This window comes from Contarinia nasturtii, unplaced genomic scaffold (genome assembly GCF_009176525.2).
Source record: "Contarinia nasturtii isolate CC-2019 unplaced genomic scaffold, AAFC_CNas_1.1 Cnas_scaffold_630, whole genome shotgun sequence".
NCBI classification, from domain to species: domain Eukaryota; kingdom Metazoa; phylum Arthropoda; class Insecta; order Diptera; family Cecidomyiidae; genus Contarinia; species Contarinia nasturtii.
The window spans coordinates 1,200,925-1,206,576 of record NW_022197981.1 but is presented as its reverse complement, the minus strand read 5'-3'; the positions used below and the strand labels follow the sequence as shown (position 1 = coordinate 1,206,576).

General features: G+C 33.6%; 1 protein-coding gene across 2 annotated transcripts in view; it reads left to right on the top strand.

Annotated features, from left to right (window-relative positions):
- Nucleotides 1–377: 377 nt before the first annotated feature.
- The window catches only part of LOC116340054 (zinc finger and SCAN domain-containing protein 5A-like), a 45,589-nt gene continuing 40,314 nt past the window's right edge, over nucleotides 378–5,652 (top strand). Inside the window, exon 1 of one of the 2 annotated variants that reach the window (XM_031766234.1) lies at nucleotides 378–1,355. The gene's annotated coding sequence lies outside the window, so the exon portion shown is untranslated. Of the gene's footprint in view, nucleotides 1,356–2,180; nucleotides 3,993–5,652 lie in introns of those variants that run through there. The other variant, XM_031766233.1, reaches the window with a different exon arrangement.

Here is a 5,652-nt window from a genome sequence, read left to right as displayed (position 1 = left end):
CTTTCTCATTGACAGAACTGTCAGAGAGCATAGCGCCTGGCTCTGGCATACTCACTCTATGTTGTGTATTCGCTCTTCTATCGAAATGTGTAGTGTGTGCCCTACTACAATGTACTTGAATACTAGTTATGAAAATCAGTATCGGTTTAAACACACGACCGACAAGATCGACCCATGCAGGAGATCGTATCGGTTCTGTATGACTCTGTCAATTTTAAAAACACCATAAATTTTTCGTTCGTTTTTTTTTATACTTTTGGTTAATTTCATTCGAAAACGAAGTACTATTTTATAAAAAAAATAACGTTTTATCTCTCCTGTTTTAAATTTAATTGTTTTCTAACGAATTCTAAATAAAATCATTGATTTTAAGTTTTATATATATACACACACAAACTAATTTACCTAATCAAAGAAGTAAAACAAACGTAACAAGTAGAAGACTCATCGATGTTTGTTATTTGATGCTAAACAAAACGTAAACATACAATTCGAACCTTAGAGAAAGAAAGAAAATAATAAGAACAAAATTTTTTTTTATCAAAATCACCCCGCGCGTGTATATACACACATAACGTACGTAAGAAGTAAATATTTGAAATATTTGAACCGCCGAAGAAATTGCTAGTGGAAAAACCGAACTTTTTGCGCACACAAAAATATCGAATGTGCAAAGTGATAAAATTGATATTCAATAATCGTTTGGACTTACATTGAAATAACGTTTCAAATTTGAATTCTACCGCATAACTCTAAGTGCACTTTGAACACATGACATACACACATAGGCAATATATACAACAAAACTATTGCCGAAAAAAAATTACAATTTTCTTGAGAAAAGTCGATTTATTCGTTTCAAAATCACGCGGGTGATAATAGTGGAAAAGACGGTGAAAGAGTACTTTGATCGCACAACACACATTTCGGAAGTGGAAACAACCGAATTTCGGTATCATCGAATTGTGAACTGATTGATCTTTTGTTCAAATTAAAGACAAATTTTAACAGTGACAAATTTTATGATGCATTTGTAGTTTGAATCGCAAAGTATCAAAATCAAAAACAATTGCAATAAATGTGTGTGTTTTGTATTTTAAAAGCCAAAACAAAAAAAAAGAAATGTTTATTTAATATCGAGTCACACATTTGTTTAAAACACTTCTCATCGTGTTCTCGATTTCGAATCGTCATTGCGGTGATCGGTATTTTGTTACAATCGAACGTTAAATATATGTACATATAAGTGACCAATTCCAGTGTGAGTAATATATTAATGAAGTTGTAAAGTTCAGTGTATGCAACGAGAAATAAAGACATTTCGAAACAATCAACCAGACCACAACAAATGAAACGTAATAACAACTAAAACATAAACATTTTGGTTATATACATATATATATATTTTTTACATTTTTCCTACTCGAAATCTACGCTATTATTTAATGATAATCATTACAACTTCCACTTTGAAGACTATAAGCCGCAGCTAAAGCAATCCTAATAATAATAGCAATCATTTTAATATATTTAAAACTAAACCAAAAAAAAACATTGTCATTTCAAACGCCTGTATTTTTTTCGGTCTTTACAAATCAACCAACAATATTTACTCATTCGAATACGCTTCGAATCGGTTTTTTTAAAACTTTGCAAAAAAAAAATCTTTGAACAAATTGACATAAAAGATTGACACAAGTAATAATAGAACATAATTTTGTTGTAGGAGAGAAAAAGATGAAAACGCATCTTATAATACTTTAAATACAGCGCCCATACACGATCAACAAACATTTTCAGAAAACTGATCTGTTTTCCTTCTCGCCAAATTATAAAAGCAAAATAAACGTTGCACATTTGCAAAGTGCGCGCTCGCAAGCAAAATCATACAGCACAACAGCAACATTAAATTTAACAAACGATAATATATAAATAAAAAAATTTAATAATTCAAGCAATTTGACTACTAATCTATACACACATACACAACCACACACACACACTCAATTCAGTGATTTCTCTCCAAAATTACTTACTTCTAAAGCAATTGCCAATTTTAAAACGATTTCAGAAAAAAATCACATTTAAAACGTTTACCGCCTTCAAAGTAATTAACATTTGAAAGAAAGATAAAAAAAAAACCATTTTATATTCGCTTTTGAATGACTCGCGTAACAGTTTACTTAAAAATGATATAAAAACCCTTAACATATTTTGTGAATCGAAAACGCTTATGTAAAATAGCAGCTCAAGTCCATTCGGTAACAATTCACAACTTGATTAACTTGAAAATTAAAAAAGTGGTGCAAATTTCAGGAGTAGCTTAAGTAAAGAGAATATTTTTCCATAATATCCACAAAACAATAAGAGAAAAAAAATCACATTCGAAATAGCAAAGAAAATAAAGTTAGTGAATGAAACAAAAAGAAGATATTTCCATTTATAAGATGTGTACATGAGCTAATCGATGAACACGTAAGAAAGAAAAGAACAACAAGCAAAGCAACCGTTTGAAACACCAACTAAGTGTCTTACATACGAGATTATTTTGTTTGTTTTATTAGTTTTTCATTGTCGTTGCTTGAAACCACAAAAAAACGAGACGCGATCGAGTGTGCGTTTTGAATAGTTCACAAAGAAACAACAACAACGACAACAACAGTAACGATTCAATCTTTGTTCGTCTTCAATTGCGCGACAGAGATAGAAAGCAAATTAAAAATTGAAGAAATAAGCAAGCACAACAGTGATAAGAACGAACTAATGCCAGTGGTCACTCACTTTGAACCGAACAGATACAATTGAGACTGTTAACCACACATAGACGCGCACATACAACCACAACAGTTAGCCAAATATTTCGGACATTCAAACAGAATAAATCACATTTTTACTGAACGTTTGCGTTTTTGAAAATTGGTTCGAAGCAAAATCACATTCCGAGTGAACACACACACGCGCGCTCACAACAACAACAAACGGATATTTGTAAATGTAAATGTCAAAGCCAACTGGACTGCGTGCATACAATACAAATCAGAGCAAATTCCACGCACATTTACACAACAAAAAGAGTATTGTGCGATTCTATTTCTTTCACACTCTACTATTTGATTTGTGATGATCGAATAGTGTGTGAATTGATTTCTCGCACATTGATTTCAGGGTGAATCGTCAGTATTGTAACGGAGAGCACGCACAAACCAACACACACTGGTGAACACATAATCTTATCGCAAAACCGCTTGAAAAGATCGCTCACCAAAAATACAAAGCGGAACTGTGTCTTAGTGACGCGCGCAAGATTTTTTTTTTTTGTGTAAAACAAAATTACATTATCCAAATACTAAAACAGAACAAAAAAAGTGCTTAGAAAAGAACTTGACATTTTGAATTTTTGTGCTGTTTTATTTATCCGATTTTCAATGGTGGTAGCATCAACACTGTCAACTTCATCGGCTTTACCATCATCATCATCATCTCAAAGTGGCGAAAAGAACGGAAAAAACTAGCAGAAAACTATAAAATACTTGCTATTCGCAATTGCAGAGCGCGCCCATAGAATTTCACATCGTGTGTCGCATCGTAAATCACGCACATGGATTTAATTGCACTACTCGACCAACCGAAAGGAACACATTTATTATCTGTATACGAAATTTCGCCTCGTTTGCGGAAACAGTAGAGGCCAACATCATTACCATAGCGCGCGAGTGTGGCAAAGCGACAACGACCGACAAAACAAAAAAAAAACCAACAACAACAACAATAAAAAACGCTTACACACATTATAAAAACGACAAAGTGAACGAAATAAAAAAAAGGGAAAGAGAAAAACGAAAAAACGAGTGAGAAATACATATACCCTAAAGCATAAAATCGGCTGAATAATATCAAAGAGCAGTGAATATATCACGATAGAGAGAAAGAGCGCAACCCCCTCAAAAAGGAGAAAATAAGAAGTCAGGAAAAATCATCACGATTATCATTCGGTAAGTGTTGGCCAAGTACCAAAAAATGATAGAATTTACAAAACGTTCGAAATATGGGAGGCCACGGCGGCAATAGCAGCCGCCGCCACCGTCGTCTTTGTCGTCGCCGTCACAGCCACTGAGAGAGAGAAAATCCAAATGCAACATTTTACATTTAATGCATTTTACTCCTGCTGGAAATGCTTTTCGAACCGCTCTTTACTGTATTACATTCCACCAAATGATACCATATTATATTACCAGTAATACAAATGATAATGGGTCAATGCGTTTCCAATTTTTTAATGTGCACCACATATATCTGCTATAATGTCGTCTTTGAATCGCGCGAAACGCATTTGTCGATATAATTCTGTGAGTGTGTGTCGTCGTAGTTGTCATCATCGTCATCATAGTCGGCCCGAGTGTTTTTCGTTCAATTTCTTGTTGCCGTTTTCGTATTTTCTTTCTTTTTTTTTTTGGATTAACACACTTGAACACACAGTGCATACTCATCGCGAATATTCGAGCATTTATTATTTTATTTATGAGTTCTCCGTTTGTGTGTCGAATGAGGATCAACAAATGAACTTGGCGACTCTCAAGCTATTGACTTTGATAATATAAGGATAGTTTTTATCCATTGCCAATTGCTTCCGATTGATATGTGTGTAGTAGCAAGAGACACACACACACAAAACAACAGAAACACACACACGTAGGAAGAGTGGAAAGACCTAATGGATTAAGATTCGTTTTTTTTTAGCAATAGAGAGAGTTGCTTTCATTTCTATACCACATAAAAATTGCTGTAGAAATTGCAGCCGAATGTGTCTGCGTGTGTGTGCTTGAACTTTTTAGTGCATTCCACAATAGCCACAAAATTCGTATCTTTACCCCATTCTATTCTATTTCATTTGACTTATATTCATCCGCAATGCAGACGAAGGAATGAATTTCTCAAACTATATACGGTATCATAGAGCTCATTGAGCCGAAATTCAATGCTACTACTCTTCTTTATTTTTATTTCATACATGAGTAGCCGACAAAAAAAAAGAAGAAAGAACGAAAAATATCCAAAAGAAACAAAGCCTTTACCGAACTAAATTTTGCATACTCAAAATATAATTCGTCAGGAAAATGTAAAAGACACAATCGCCCAAGCCATTTGCAATACACGAACACACATACACCAACCAAACTATAAGATGAACACATATCATCGAATTCCCTCTATCTCTCTCGTTGAGCGTATTCAATAACAATCATTGTTGAACCACTCGAATTCCGATGGTACAATTATTAACACATTTTGTATGCATATTGTATTGGAAAATCGTAATTCAAATCGGAACTTAAGATATAAAAACCCGATTTTTGCGCACAAAAAAACATTTTCTTTCATCTAAATGCATTTTACTGAAGCTAGAGAGAAAGAGGAAGAAAAAGGGACGAAGAGTCTATGTGTGGAGAAAAAAAAGAATGCGCATGGCCAACTAGAAATATGAAGGTTTGTCGTTCAAATGTTTAAACTTTTGACCGCATGCAGCGTAAACTTTATTATGCACACTTTTTTTCTTCACTTCATACAAAAATGCACGCGAAAAAATGAAATACTATTTTTCTTCCTTCATTTGTTCGAGAAAATCGGAGTGTTAATATGTAATAAACGCATGCA